This window comes from Chrysochloris asiatica, unplaced genomic scaffold, assembly GCF_000296735.1.
Source record: "Chrysochloris asiatica unplaced genomic scaffold, ChrAsi1.0 scaffold00036, whole genome shotgun sequence".
NCBI lineage: Eukaryota > Metazoa > Chordata > Mammalia > Afrosoricida > Chrysochloridae > Chrysochloris > Chrysochloris asiatica.
The window spans coordinates 19,058,505-19,075,819 of NW_006408554.1; positions in this window are offsets into that span (position 1 = coordinate 19,058,505).

A 17,315-nucleotide genomic window follows, 5' to 3' on the forward strand; every position below is an offset into this window, starting at 1 on the left:
GAAAGACTGACAGGAAAAATACAAAATAATAACAGCAGACCCACTGACTACTACAAGAACAAGCAAGTTGCTCATCCAGGAGACATCAAGGCAAGTGGTCGGGTCCCCTCAGGGTAAAAACCCTTCCAAGACTAAGACTAAATAGGAATACACAAGCAGATATGCACTCTCATTGGTGATCTCATGGGTCACTGATAAGGGGAAGTGAGGAAAAAACAGGCATAAAGCTGCGAGCTAAGCTCTATTAGTTCACATTCAATAGACTCCTGTGAACCTGGATGGAGACCTAGTTGGCCAGCAGTGTGGCAAGACCTGTGGACTCTTCGGCCCAGAGTCAATGGCATAGCCACAGAGGACTAGAGTGGAGAGTGAAGCGTCCAGCTGATAAGAAGAGAGGGCATATCCATAAGGACACCCACACTTGCAGATAATACCCACTTGACCTGGCTTCAATGACTGGATGGATGATCAGAGCTCAACTAGAACATGAAAGAAGAAGGTAAAAAGAGTAATCTGATATAATTTGATGAAGTTGACTGCCACCTATGGATGCAGTAGCTCAAAAGAGGGAACAAATCTTTACAGCAACGAGATCATTCCCACCTCCTCGATACTCAGGGTAGACAGGGATGGGCAACTTGGTAATTGGCTACCCAAAATGGGAGAGAGGGGTAACAAAGACAAGAAGTGACTGGCTTACAAGTTTTCAAGAGGGAGTTTAGTTTCAGAGCAAGAAGAAGGTAGAATCCCCACTGAATAGTTTTTACCTTGTCTAGACAGGTCTGGTAAAAGGAGATGGGGATACAATTCTTACAATTCAATAGCGATTGATTGTTATAATGACTAATTGTGATTGTCACAACTTTAAATGTAGAAGTTTTGTAACAAAAAGGGGGGAGTAGTTAATTTTACATTCCAGGAACGGAGGACCCTAGGACCATCAAGGGAGAAGAGCACAAATGGAATGTGGGACACTATCCAGAGAAGCAGAGACACCAGAGATGGAGGCAGAGAAGAGGATATGGAGTGATAGAGCAGCAGACAACTGTAGACTCATGGAAAGAGAAAGGCTGTGTGCTGGCAGCCAGAAGGCAGACTTGCAGAATGTGCTCTTTGATAGTCTAAATGACTACTTTAGGCAGCCAAGGTCTAAGTTGTCCATCCCTATCAACCATGTGTACAGAGGGGATAGGAATGGTCCTTGATGTGAAGATTCCTTCCCGCCCAGTTGGCATTTTGAGCTTCTACATTCATAAGTATCAGTCAAGCTCATCAAATTGTAGCAATTTACACTTGTTTCCTTTATTAAAATTTTTTTATCTTCTTCTAGTCGGGTTCTGATCATCAAGACATTGACACAAGGTCAGATCTGCAAGCTTGGTCATTCTTGTGTGTCTCCCCTCACTTATCTGTTGAACATTTCACTCTCAGCTCTAGCTCTCCAGGGCTGTGTCCTTGTCCGTAGGCACAGGAGTCCCCAGGTCTCATGGTACTTCGGCCCGACCAGCTCTTCCTCTTCTCTCTCTCATCTCCTGGTAGATGGGAGTCTAGGGAACGTGGTTGAACTCAATCCATATCTTCATTGCTACCTTTCCCCCACTTCCACTCACCATGTGCTTATCTCTTATGTTTCAACTTATTTTGATCTAATTTAATTCAACATCCATTACTAAAATATCATTCATCTTTGATTCATACTCTAAGGAGCATCTTTCACAAGTCTAAGAAATTTTTAACAGTCAAAATTTAGAAATAGAAAAATGACTTACTATTGAACCAGGTAAAGAACTCTGGTAGCATAGTGGTTACAAGTCAGGCTGCTAACTTCACGATCAGCAGTTCAAAACTATCAGCCATTCCATGAGATAAAGATGAGGCTTTCTGCTCCCATAAAGATTTACAGCCTCGGATATCTTGTGTAGGGTCACTATCAGTTGGAACCAACTCCATGGCACACCATCACCATCAATGAACAAAGTTACTATATAGATTGGAAGAGGCACCAATTAAAAGACTTCCTAGAGCAACATTGAAAAGTACTATTTTTGGTTCTCCTTACTGATCCTTATGCTATGAAATTACAGGGTGTTAAAATCTGGATCTAGTGTCTGAAGAAGGATATTATGCTTGGAAAAGTAAAGGGTCCATAAAAAAGAAAATCTTCAGTGAAATGGATTGATACAGCGGTTGTAACAATGGAATAAAACATAGAAATGATCATGAGAATGGCACAGAACAAGGCAGTGTTTCATATGTTGTACATAGGATTGCTTTTGTACAATCAATTGACTTTAAATGTCTCTCGTAGCCATGCTCTTAAAAATAAGTATTCCAGAAAACTTCATTTTGCTCATGAGGAGACTGTACATAGACTAAGAGGCAGTTATTAGAACAGACAAGGGGATACTGAATGCCTTAAAATCAGGAGTGGTATGAGCCAGGGTTATATCATTTCACCATACTTATTCAATCTGTATGCTGAGCAAATAATCCGAGAAGCTGGATTACGTGATGAATGTGGCATCAGAAATGGAGGAAGACTTATTAATGATCTGGAATATGCAGATGATACAATCTTGCTTGCTGCAAGTGAAGAGGATTTAAAATATTTAGTGATGAAGATCAAAGACTACAGCCTTCATTATGGATAGTAACCCAATATAAAGAAAACAAAAATTCTCACATTATAATAAAAGAAGAAAAGGTTAAAGTTGTCACAGACTTCATTTTCTTGAATCCACAATCAACACTCATGGGAGCCAAGAAATCAACAATGGATTAAATTAAGTAAATCTGCTGCAAAAGACTTTTTAAAAGTATTTGCAAGCAAACATATCACAGTTTGAGGATTAAGATGTGCCTGGCCCAAACAGTGATATTTTCAATCCCCTCTGACAAAGTGAAAACTGGACAAAGAATAAGGAAGACTATAGAAGAACTGATGCATCTGAATTATGGCGATGGAGACATTTAGTAAAAGGACCATGAACAGCCTGAAGAAGAAACAAATCTGTGTTCAAAGTACAGCCAGAATGCTCCTTAGAAGCCACGAAGGCAAGAGTTTATCATACTGCAGACAATTTATCAGTGGACACTATGCTTGGTAAAATGGAGAGTCAGAAAAAAAGAGGAAGCTCCCCAAAGAGATGGATTGACACCATAGCAACTACAATGTGCTCGAACATAACAATTGTGAGGATGGCACAGGACCGGGCAATGTTTTGCTCTATTGTACATAGGGTTGCTATGAGTCAGAAATGACTCAAAGCCAACTATTATCTAAGAAAAAGTCATAGTCTTTGTGACTTACAACAGATGGTTTGTGGGAACATGCAAACAGGGTGTACAGGGTTCTATAGCTATGATTGATTCGTTTTGCCATCCTGCTGGGTTTTAAAGACTCTGGAGGAGGACTTAAACAGTTATTGAAGATCAAAGACCACAGCCTTTGGTCACTTCATGGGTTGCACTTCAACGTAAAGAAAACAAAAATCCTCACCACTGGATCAACAAATAACATCCATATGTATGGAGAAAAAAAATGAAGTTATCAATGACTTAATTTTGTTCAAATCAACCATCAACACTCATGGAAGCAGCAGTCAAGAATTCAAACATCTTGCATTGGGAAAATCTGGTGTACAAGACCTCTTTAAAATGTTAAAGAGCAAAGATATCACTTTGAGGACTAAGTTGCAATTGATGCAAGCCATGGTATTTTCAACAACCTTATATGCATGCAAAAGTTGCATAGTGAATAAGGAAAATGATCAAAGAATTGATGCATTTGATTTTTTTTTTCTTCAGTTCCCTCAACTGTAGAATTGCTCAGTGAGTTCTCTACTTTTGATTTTTTGATACCAGATCTTTGTAGATTCAATTATTAATTTGGCTTTGTCTTCTTGAACTGTCCTTTGAAATTTTCTCCTCAGCTCTATTACCTCATTTCTTCCACTTGCTTTAGCATCTCCATGCTGGGGAGCAAGTTTCAGAATCTCTATTTTTATTATTATCATTATTTTTTTTTAAAGTTTTTATTGTGAATTATGTAGGTTTACATGGGAGAACATCAGTTTTACATTCATCCTATCGTATTTCATTTCATTTTAATGATTACAATCCCCTCCATGCATCATCAAATAATCAAAGAATACACCCCACAGGCCTGCGCACCCCACCCGCCCCAACCATCAGCACACAGCCCCTCTCCCTCCCTGAGTCCAGTGTCCCCAGCCACTCCATCTATCCACATCCTTGTCTCTGTCCCCATCCCTGGCATCACTGCCTCTCTGGGTAGGGTCATGTTTTCTGTTTTTTTTTTTTTTCCTAAAAATGTATCCATCTCCTCTAAGTTTTCAATTTTGTTGGAGTACAGCTCTTCATAGTATTCTGTTATTATCCTTTTGATTTTGTTTGGTTCCGTTGTGACATCACCCATGTGGTTTCTAATGTGAGTTATTCTGTCTTCTCCCTCTTTTCTTTTGTTAGTTTTGCCAATGGTTTGTCAGTTTTATTAATCCTATCAAAGAACCAACTTCTTGTTCTATTGATTGTTTCTATAGATTTTCCATTTTCTAACTCATTTATTTCTGCTCTTATCTTTATTATTTCTTTTCTTTTGGTGACTATTGGTTCCCTCTATTGGTCTGTTTCTAATTGTCGGAGATGCTGTGTTAATATGTTAATTTTGGTTCTTTCTTCTTTTTGGATGTGCACATTTATAGCAATAAATTGTCCTCTCAGCACGGCTTTTGCCGTGTCCCTAAGATTTGGGTATGTTGTGTTTTCATTCTCGTTTGTTTCTAGGAACTTTGTGAATTCATGTTTAATTTTTCTTTTACCCAGTCGCTTTTCAGCAGGGTATTATTCAGTTGCCACATATTCAACTTTATTTCCTTGGTCTTCTTATTGTTGATTTCCAGTTTTATAGCATTGTGGCCTGAAAAGACGCTTTGTAGAATTTTGATGTTTGTAAATTTATGGAGGCTTGCTTTGTGACCTAACACATGATCAATACTGGATACTGTTCCATGTGCACTGGAGAAGAATATATACTGTGTTGTTGTTGGGTTGAAGGCTCTGTACACATCTATGAGGTCAAGTTGGTTGATTGTGTTGTTTAGTTCCAATGTAACTTTGTTGAGTTTCTTTCTGGTTGTTCTGTCCCTTTTCAAAAGTGGTGTATTAAAATCTCTCACTATAATAGTAGATTTATCTATTTCTTTCTTCATTTCTAGTAAGGTTTGCTTCATGTATCTTTGGGCTCTTTCATTGGGAGCATAGATATTAATTATGGGTATGTTGTTTTGCTCAATTGATCCTTTGATCATGAGATAGTGTCCTTCCTTATTTCTTATGCTGGTTTTTGTCTTAAAGTTTACTTTATCTGAGATTAGTATTGCCACTCATGCTTGTTTATTGTTGCAGTTAGCTTGGTCTGTTTTTGTCTTTGTGTGTAAGGTGTGTCTCTTGCAGGCAGCATATTGAAAGATTCTGCCACTCTCTGTCTCTTCACTGGTGCATTTAATCCGTTGACATTTAATGTAATTATTGATAGGTATGAATTAACTGTTTCCATTATGTTAATTTTTTGGTAGTGCTGTTCATTCCCGTTTTCTGCATGCCTTCATGTGCTGAGTTTGTGTTTTTTGTGCTATTTCTTGTTGGCTTCTTCTTAGTTTTCATGTTTCATTGTTATGTTTAGAAGTTCATTTGCATGGTAAATTGTGAAGTATTAACTTTCTTTGGGGTTACCTTATAGTCTATTAACTTTTCCCTCCATTTAAGACAATATTGTATCCTGTAATCTACCTGGCCTCCTCACCACCTGTATCTCTGTTCCTACATTTTTCCCTTCTTTGACATTGTTATTATTTTGATCTTTTGTTGACCTCCCAGCTCCTTTGAATTAATTGTTGCAATTTGACTCTGCTATCTGTCCTCTGAGTTTCAGGTGGTTTTGCCACACCTGTCAATCTCTGATTGTTGTCTGTTCTTGCTGGTTTTCAGTCCAAAGAACTCCATTTAGGATGTTTTGAAGTGCTGGATTGGCTTTGACAAAATCTCTTAGCTTCTGTTTATCCTGGAATGTTCTGATTGCTCCATCATATTTGATTGGCAGATTTGCTGGATAGACAATTACTGGTTGGCAGGTTTTTTTCTTTTAGGATTTTGTATATGTCTCCCCATTGCCTTCTTGCCTGAATGGTTTCTGCTGAATAGTCAGTGCTTAATGTGATTAGCTTGCCTTTGTAAGTAACAGTTCTCTTTTTCCTGGCTGCATTTAAGATTCTCTCCTTGTCTTTGATTTTGGAGAGCTGGATTATTATATGCCTTGGTGATTTTCTTTTGGGGTCTATCCTTCCTAAGGTACCTTTGGCTTCTTGAATGTTTATCTTCTCACCTTTCAAGATGTTAGGGAAATTTTCTTCCAAAAGCTCTTCAGCTATCTCCTCTGTGGACTTCTCTGATTCTTCCTGTTCTGGAATGCTAATAATTCTTAAGCGGTTCCTCTTCATGTTATCCAGCATGAATCTTAGACTCTCTTCAGATTATTTTTATGCTTTTTTCTGCTTGCTCTCCTATCTTAGCAGTATTGAGAGATTTGTTTTCCAGCTCGCTGATTCTGGCTTCCATCTCTTCAATTCTGCTCCTTTCCCCTTTTAGTGTATTGTCCATTTCTGTTATTTTATTATTAATCATCTGGACCTCTTTTTGCAGGTTTTGAATTGTTTCTAATGCTGTATTGATCTTGTTTGATTGCTTTTGTAGAACGTTCCTGAGTTCTTCCTTGTTTTCCTCCACCCCTTTTTGGAGCGTTTGAATTTGTATCCATATCATTCTTCTGAATTCCTTCTCAGGCAAATCCAAAACCTGCTCTTCCTCTTCTGGGGAGCCTTTGTCTGTGTTCGGCTCATTTGTCTCAGCTACACTTTTCTGTTTATGGACATGTTTTGATATCTTTTGTTGTTTTTTGTTCATCATTTCCAGTTTTATATGGATTTTTAATGGTTAAATGGAAGTTTGTTGCTGTGTTATTAAGCTTACTGGATGTCTCCTTGTGGATGATCATGAGATAGGCTTGCCTCTTCATATGTATTGCTTAGTAGCTGTTATTGACTCTTGTCTCAGTGGTGGAATATTATGGGGTATGCTTGAAGGTTGGCTATATGGCCACAATTGCTGACTCTTCTTGGGTAATGTAGGGAGAAAAAGCTTCCACCTCCAGGAAAAAAAACGTGTGATCAAAAGGCCAAAAGCAGAAGCAATATAAAAGCAGACACAAAACCACCACTTTGAAACAAAAATAAAACTGTGGCCAACTAGCCAATCGCCATGCTACACAGAGAGTGTGTGTGCACTGTAGAAGCCTCCAGTATTGGGTGGGGGGGTCCAGTCACTCATGCCCCTCCTCTTGTCACCACCGTGGAGGTGTGCAGATAGATATTGAGAAGTTAATGGGAGAGACATTGTTTACTATTTTTGTCTCTGAAGGTCAGTTAGGTATCTGTTTGTGCACAGTGTAATTCTTGAAATAGTTGCATCTTTTTATGTTTGGGTTTTATAGATTGTTCATATGGTTTGTCTGTCAGGCCAAACCTGCTTTTTTTCTTGCTAGGTAGGCAGGGGTTAACTTTAGGGCTGGGACCCATAGGCAGAAGTCATGAGCAGCAGCCAAAGAATTTGTTCTTGGACCGATGGGGCTCTTTCTCTCTGTGCCATGGGAAAGCTCTGGTCTCAATGTTGGACTTCTTTGGGGATGCACACCCACCTGCCTGAAGTCATCCGGGCTGGGCAAAGAAGGTGAGACAGGGAAGAGGAGGAAAAAATGTGTAGAATCCCTTTTACAAATTTCACTGTGCCACTTTTAGCACTGTGCTAGTCTGGCTTTACCCCCACCCTCTGACCTCCATTTGGGCAGGATGGCCACAGAGGGAGTCCTGTGTTTTGACCGTTTTCTAAATTGCAATATTTTCCTATATACTGTGATTTTTCCACTGGCAGTTGTGGGAAACTGACACTTTGATCCTTATGCTAGATACAGAGCCTTGGTACTGTTCTGCGAGAGAAATGTACTCTGGGTTTTCAGCCCCTCCCCCATGAAGCCTGTCCCACCTGAGTCTGCTCTGCCACCGCCAAACTGTAAGAGCCCTTCAGAATCTCTTTTAACATCCATTTTGGTCTTTTCATTCTTTATTGTCTTCTCAATCAACTTTTGCTATCTTCCTGTATGATGTTATTCATGTTATTCCATAACTCTTATGGTCTTAAGTCATTTGTGGCTAATTCATCATCCTATTCTTAGGATGATCTCTAAATTCAGTTGGTATATGTTCATGTCATATTTTGGGCCTCATGGACTTGTTTTAATTTTCATCAGTGACATCCTGAATTTACATATGAGCAGTTGATGGTCTGTTCCACTGTCTGCCACTTGCCTTCTTTTGACTGATGATATGGAACTTTTCTACCCTCTCTTTCCACAGATGTAGTCAATTTGATTTCTATGTATTCCACATGGTGCAGTCATCTTTTATATTGTTTAAGAAGGGTATTTGCAAGAAGTCATTGGTATTGCAAAATTCTATCATGTGACTTGCAACATCATATCTATCTATCACCAATACTATATTTTTTAATTACTGATCTTGGTTTCCAACCTTTGTATTCCAATTGTCAGTATTTATTAATATATCTAGATTGCATGTTTGATCAATTTCAGATTCTAGAAGTTGATAGAATTCTTCAATTTTATCATCACTGGCTTTAAATCTGAATAATAATTGTATTAACTGGTCTTCCTTGTAGGCATATGGATAGTATCTTATCACAGACAGTTTTGTACTTAAAAATACATCTTTTTAATGATGAATGTGATGCCATTCCTCTTCAATTTGTCATTTCCTGCATAGTTAATCTTGTGGTTGTTAGATTCAAAATCACCAATACCAATCCGTTTCATTTCAGTAATGCCTAGGATATTGACGTGTAAGCTTTCCATATAATTTTTGAAAACTTCCAAATTCCCTACATTCATATTTTGTACATTCCATGCTACATGTTTACAGCTATTTATCCTTATTTTGAGTTGTGCCCCATCAGAAAATTAAGTTCCAGAAAGCTTTATTCTATTCATGTCATCATGGTCCACTCCACTCTGAGGAGGCAGCTCTTCTTCCATCATAGTTTGAGTTCCTTCCAACCCGAGGGCTCTTTTTCTGGCACTATATCTGACAATATTCGGATGCTCTTCATCATATTTAAATATTCAATATTCTGGTGTTATCTGATGGTGTTCCAATGCTATTCATAATGTTTTCAGTCACTAAATGCTCTGAAGTAGTCCATCTCTCCTTCTTTCTAGTCTTGTTTTAGTTTGGAAGGTCAACTGAAACCTGTCAACAATGGGTGATCCTGCTGGTATTTAAAATACCGGTGACACAGCATCCAGAATCCCAGCAACACGTAAGCCACTATGGTAAGAAATAATGGCACAGAGGACTTCTCTATAGGCCCTAGTAATTCCCTCACAATGTCAATAATAAAATTATTATCATTAATATAAAATGGTGAGAATTTTCTCAATTTTATTTCATGTGCGAATAACAGTGTTTTAGAAAGTTTTTGTTTTTTTGATCTTCAATATGCAATCTAAGCAATGACAGCATCCTTACTATAAAAGAACAGGAAGCACTTTCTCCATGCAGTACTGTTGTACATGGTATGGCTTGAACTGTATCTCTCCAAGAGATACAATGGAGTTTTAACCCCCCAGTAACTGTGAATCTGAGGAATCTGTAAATGGACCAAGAGGCAGTTGTTCTAACCGAGCATGGGAACACTGAATGTTTTAAAATTAAGAAAGGTGTGACAAGGTTGTAGTCTTTCACCATACTTATTCAACCTGTATGCTGAGCAAGCAATCTGAGAAGGTGGGGTCGATGAAGAAAACGTAGCATCAGCATTGGAGGAAGACTCGTTAACAACCTGCAATATGCAGATGATACAACCTTGCTTGCTGAAAGTAAAGAGTACTTAAAACATTTATTGATGAAGATCAAAGAGCACAGCCTTTGGTATGGATTACATCTCAATGAAAAGAAAACGAAAATCCTCACCACTGGACCAATAAACAACATTCTTATCAATGGAGAAAAGATTGAAGTTGTCAAGGACTTCATTTTCTTGGATCCACTATCAACACTCATGGAAGCAGCAGTCAAGAAATAAAACGACGTATAGCATTAGGATGTCAGTTTGAGGACTAAGATGTGAAAGACCCTAGCCATGGTATTTTCAATAACCTCAAATGCATGTGAACACTGGACAATGAATAAGGAAGACTGTAGAAGAATTGATGCCTTTGAGTTATGGTGTTGGAGAAGAATACTGAAAGTGCCACTGGCTGCCAAAGAACCAATAGATCCATTTTGGAAGAAGTGCAGCCACAGAGCTTCTTAGAGGCCAGGATGGCCAAACTTCATCTCTCATACTTTGGACATGTTGTCAGGAAGGACCAGTCACTGGAGAAGGATATCATGTTTGGTAAGGTGGGGGGTCAGAGAAAAATAGAAAGACCCCCAACAAGATGGATTGGCCAAGTGGCAGCATCGATGGACTCAAGCATGGCAAGAGTAGTGAGGTTGGCCCAGGATCGGGCAGTGTTTCATTCTGCTGTGCTTAAGGTCACTATGGGTTGGTACCACTAGATGGCACCTAACAACAACAACTGTGAATATGACCTTTCTTGGATGTAGGGTTTTTAAAGATGCCATTAGTTGACAGGAGTGCATACTTTTGTAGAATGGGTCCTAATCCAATTTTAATAATGAACATATAAAACAAAAGAGATGAGGAGACAGAGAGATGTGGAGGGAAGATGGCTATGGGGCAATGAAGGAAGAAATTGGAGTTGCAAGTCAAGGAACACCTACCTGTCACCAGAATTTGGAGAAAGACATAGAACAGATTTTCTCTCAATGTTTCCGAAAAAAATTAACATGGCCAACACCCTGATTTCAGATTCCTAACCTCCAAAACTACAGGACAGTAAATTTCTGTTCTTATAAACCACACATCCTTAAGAAATGAATAAAACAGGCAATCCATGAACATTTTAGGTTGAAATGAACTGAAGTTGGTTTTAAGGCAACTAACAATGAGAATCATTATGCCATTTTATGTTATACTCTAAAGGAGCTCTGGTAGCGTAGTGGTTACGAATCGGGCTGTGAACCGCAAAGTCAGCAGTCGAAACTACCAGCTGCTCCGTGGGAGAAAGATGAGGCGTTCTGCTCCCGTAAAGATTTACAGCCTCAGAAACCCTGTGCAGGGTCACTATGAGTCGGAGCCGACTCCATGGCACATAACAACTACTTATGAAATGTCCACACACCTTTTTTATTTTTATTTTTTAACCTCCTTTTCTCCCAGACTTCAAAGCCATTTGACCTACAAGGTCAGCAGGTCAAGCTCACCAGCTGCTCCTTGAAAACCCTATACAGGGTTGCTATGGATTGGAACGGACTCGACAGCACTTCACAACAACAACTTCTCCCAGAACTCAATATTTGTTGTTTTGTCTTTGTTTGTTTCTTGGAAAGGTTGAATTGTTGTGAAAAGGTTACAATTTGCCCTTAAATATACTACCCTGAGTACATTTGAAAAAAAATGTAATCAACTCTCATTAGGAGGTTCTGTGGCCTGATTCTCCATACATATTTCCCATCATTAAATGGAATCTGAGTGTAGGTGATGGCTAACAGCAGAGATTAGAAAGTGGTTGCTAATTGCAGAAATAGACATGAAATCATTTACCCTTTGTGGATCTCCCCCCTTCCATAGCAACCTGTGTAAATGAAAAGACAAAGAAACAGAGATGGTTATGTTGTGCAGTGAATATATCTTTAAATGACAATAAACATAACTAACCTAGTACAACTGTTAAACCAGATTACCTCAAGCATTCTCTGAAGGCCTGAATTCATTTACAAAATGTCAAGATGCACTCAGCAGAGAGCCTAGAGTATGCCCAGCTTCAGATTGGGTGGACAGAGTGCTTTCAGAATAGAGTTCAAATATCACAGCTGTTCAGTTTTACAGCTTCAAAGAAAGCAAAACAAACTCAAAAAGTTCTGAGTAACTACCTTAGAAGCATTGGGTGTGTCTGGAGATTTCTGATATTTGAAGAATGTCACCAGGGTTAATTGATGTCAGCAGAGCAAGGCTGAGAAAACCACTCATTGTGGATTGAAAGTGAATAATTGTTCTGTCCACTGCTATTTTCTGAATGACCTAAGCTGATTCCCATCAGTAGACAGAATTAGTTATCACTGACAATGTGTCCCTTCAGGGTATGTTCATTTTTCAATTCAGTGCCATTTGGTTGACTTACTCCCGAAATGAATCAATCGCTAATTCATAATTAGATCAAATGACTGTATAAATCTCTGTAGTGGAAAAACTTTGGAGATGGCACCATGAATCTTTAGACAAATCAAAGATATAGCATGGTTGCTATTTTAAAACCAATTAAATTTGGTTGGCTTTAAAATTTTCTATGCTCAAATTACATTAGCTAGAGTTTTTTAAAAAAGGAATTTAGCCTTATGAACTTCATTCTTTTTTTATTCATCTTCCTTTATTTTTTTATAATCTGGCATGACCACTATTCTAGATATTGGATTTATCATTTCCATTGGCATAAAAATTATTATCTTCAACTCTGTTATAAACAATGCTATATTAAATTAACTATTGCCACTTTAAGACTAGATTATGATTCTTGATGAACAAAGTCACAAAGTAGGTATTCCTTGTGGCTATGCTAAACCTCCAGAGACTATAAAACAGTAAGACTGATTAAGCCAACTCAATTTCTAATTCAGCTTCCTCTCTGTAGTGTTTGCCAATGTCCCGGACTTCAGTTTTCCTGCTATTGGCATCAGAACAGAACTCATTCCTTTGTACTGTTGCTCCACAACCCACTCCTAAACAGAACTGAGCAATTTGCCTATTCATGCAGCTTATTCATGCATTGTTCTGATCCCTTCTACCAATGCTCCAAGCCCTAGTACCTTTGTGCTCATAAGAAAAGCCTTTATGGTGGCATTTTGGGAGCCCCCAAATATTCCATGTTTTGCAACACCATATTTTCAACCTTTCAAATTTCCTTTTTGTTGTTGTTTGTTGTTGTTAAGTACCTGAGAAATATTCTCCAATCCTAAATGTTTGGATTTCTGGCAGGCAAATGTGAGTAGTAGTGAGCCATTTAATTCCTGTTTCTTTTGAGGTTCCTAGTTGCTCTCTTTCCACTGAAGCATATTAGCATTTTCATTCATTAGTTGTTGTTCAGTGCCATAGAATTGGTTCAAGTTCACAGGGACCCTGTAGAAGGTTTCCAAGATGAATTTGAAATGCTGATCTTATAGTTCAAAAGCAACCTTGCGATCTAGTGTTTTATCCCACAGCACCACTCATTTGTTGTTGTTGTTAAGTGCCTTTGAGTCGATTCTGACCCAGAGTGACCCTGTATAGGGTTTGCAAGGAGCAGCTGGTGAGCTTGAACCACCGACCTTGCAGTTCAAATGACTCTGCAGTCTGACTCATTAGCCCAGAGCACCACAACAGGACTCCTTTTAAATCTTTGTGGGAGTAGAAAACAATATCGGTCTCCCACGGAGCAACTGGAGGCCTTGAACTGTTGACCTTGTTGTACTTATTTAGGCTACATTAAAGAGTGAAGTGAGAGGAACCTACTACCACCCAGAAAGTAGAGGAGCAGAGTGCATCCTTTGACCTGGGGTCACTGCATTGTGAAGCTCCTAGGAACACTGGGCCTACAGATACTAAAAACAGACAATGAACTCTGCTTCCGCATTAGGCACTCTGATGCACACTTCTATTTTCCCAAACTCTGAGAGAATAAAATTCTATTTGACCAAGCCAAAATAAAATAAAAAGTGAAGTGAATATTAAGAGACATGGTCACTGTGTCAGGTCATTGAAGCAAGGAGTTTTGGTCCAAATACTAGTATTCCCCATCACTCTCAACAAACTCAATGTTTAAATTAATGTGTGTAGAATGCATGCATATGATAACATTGAATCTCAGCACTATGAGGCCACTCACTTTTTAGGCTGTTTGCTTCCTATCCACTTTCACTCCCATAAGAGAAGCCACAGAACTTGACTGTCATTGCCAGCGATGCTTCTTAACATCCCATGGGGCCAGGGAAGCATACTTAATCTCAACCAAAATATTGAAAAAGTTTCTAGTCTCATATCCCTAATGTTTCAAAAGCAGGACTTCGAATTACTTCATTCTAGTCCTAAAAATGTGCATTTCCATCATAGATACACTGAATCAGAATCTATAGTTCTCTAAGATCTTCAGGTGAGTCTTATATATAATAAGAATCATCTAGGATTCCTGGTGTGACACTGTAGGATATGCAAGGTCATTTGAATCAAAAAGTTAGCAGTTCAAGCTCACCAGCCACTCCTCAGAAACCCTATACAAGGTAGTTATTAGTCAGAACCAACTGGATGATGGTACTTAGCAACAACAAAGGTATCACCTGGGATCTTGTTAAGATGTAGACTCTAATTCAGCATATCTGGGGAGGTTGTTTTTGTGTGTCAACAAGTCAGTTCTGACCCTAAGCGAGCCTGTATAGGATTTCCAAGGAGCAGCTGGTGAGCTCGAACTGCCAACCTTGAGATTCAAACAGACTTTGCAATCTAGCGCACTAACTCAGAGTGCGGCAAAATGAAAAATCTCAACTTTGGGGTGGGATCAGAATGAACCAGTCTAAAGCCCTGTTCAAAAACAGTTATAGCATTTAAGATATCAAATGTTCCTGGAAGGAGAAATAAAATGATTTAAGAAAAAAAAAATTAAGTCAATCTTATTTTGTAATATTTTGATGACATTAACCAGAGATGTTTTCCAGTCCAGAATCATGCTTTTTTTAATTGACCACTCCTGTGTACCGTGCATTAATGAATCTGTTGAAACCAACTAGAGTGATATTGTGGGGAAAACGATTCTACAATGCAGGTGCAGATTTAAATTGTTCTTTCTGTTCATAATTTAGTCATACTGCTGACAATTAAAGAGATGTGAGTGGGTAATTTGTAAGTGGGGTATATGGACATTTAATTCAACATAGATGTGTCCCTGATATTAGCAATTTTCCATGGGCAACTTAAATAGGATATATGTGTGCTCCTCAAAGAAATATGGTATTTAACAATCACTGTGGCACTGTGGGTTAATGAGCCAGACTGCAAAGCTGTTTGAACTGCAAGACTAGCGGTTCAAGCTCAAAGCTGCTCCTCAGAAACCCTATACAGTGTCGCAATGGGTCAGAATCGACTCAATGGTACTTCACAACAACAGCAACAACAACAACAACAACAACCATGACTGGAGTCCTGATGTAGCACCAGATGGCAAAGTTGGTCTGAACCACAAGGTCAGTAGTTCAAGCTCATCAGCTGTTCCTTGGAAACCCTATACAGGGTCACCATGGGTCAGAACCAACTCGATGACAATTAACAACAACAACCATGATCACAAATTCCTGGTGTGGTGCTATAGGATCAGCACTGGACTGTGAACCACAAAGTCAGCTGTTCAAACCCATTGAAAAGTCAGAACTAACTCAGCAGTACTTAACAACAAATATGATCATGTACCTATTACCATGGAAAGCTCTCATCCTTTCTAGAACTTTCCCACTTTAACAGCTAAGCACATGTTCTATTATAAGTGCAATTCAAAAATTTAAAGAATAAGGGAATTTTATAGTATTGTTGTTGTTGTTAAGTGCCTTCGAGTGGATTCTGAGCTTGAACCACCAACCTTGCAGTTCAAATGTCTTTGCAGTCTGACGCATAACTCCACAGCACCACAGGACTCCTTTATAGTATTAGTCATACAATAAAATAGATTTTTTTCTAACAACAACATTTAAAAGCAGATGGCAAAGTGACCTCTCTACTCATATGTTATTCTGGAATTATAGAATCAGAGCAGAAAGAGACCTTGAGAAAACATTGTCTGAATCCCCCTGGTCTGTCACAAAGGCCTGCAACTAAATCATCCCAGACAGATGAAGATTTGCCCTAATTTTAACAAGCTCCAGGGACAGAGCTCTGACAACTTCCTATTCTGGATAGAGAAGAATCCTTATAGCTAAACAATCTTTTCCACTAAAGTCAGCCTATTCAACTGCATCTGACTGTTGTTTGATAAAGAGAAAAACCTTTCTAATGAGGCAGTCCCTGGATTACAAATGAGATCCTAAGGTCTGTCCCTAAGTGTGTCTTTAAGTGAATTTGTAGGTAAGTCAGGACAAGTGCATACAATTTCTATTTAGCTTACTTTGGTGGTGGTGTGCCCAGGAGTCAGCGCCTACTCATAACAATCCTGCATAGGGTTTCCCAAGCTGTAAATCTTTATGGTAGCAGAAAGCCTCATCTTTCTCCTGCTGAATGGCTGGTAGGTCCAAACTGCTGACCTTAAGGTTAACAGCCCAACTCATAACCACTACACTACCAGAGCTCCTTAGTGTACTCTAGAGCAAGTAAAAGGCTCAAATGTGTTTTCATGATTTAAACCACTGCCCATGTGCAAGTGCAGATGATTGCAATGAAGAATTTGCTGTCAGTAGGGGTTGGTTCATTTAAAAATGAGGACAAATTTATATAACATTAAATAGCAAGTACAAGTTGCCTGTAAATCAGAGGTTCTTGTAACCCAGGTATTTACTAAATCCCTAAAGCACATATTCTTCTCCACATAAATGTAAGCCATTTAGGAAAATATGATCCCTTCTTATGGACCAGCATGGTCATTAATGGTGGACAGGTTTCAGATGAAGACAAACTAGAAAGAAGGAGTGATGAACTACTTCTGAATATTTAGTCACTGAACACCATATGAATAGCAGAGAAACACTATAAGATATAGTGGCAGAAAATGAGTCCCTCAAGTTGGAAGGCACTCAAAATGTGACTGGGGAAGAGCTGTCTCCTCAAAGTAGAGTTGACCTTGATGACATGAATGGAGTAAAGCCCGTGGAAGTAAAGTCTGCAGGATGTTCATTTGCTGATGGGGCACAACTCAAAATGAAGAGAAACAGCTATAAACATCCATTAATCATTGGAACATGAAATGTACAGAGAATGAGTCTAGGACAATTAGAAATCGTCAAAAATGAAATGGAATGCATAAACATCAATATCTTAGGCATTAGTGAGCTGAAATGGACTGGTATTGGCCATTTTGAATCTGACAACCCCATGGT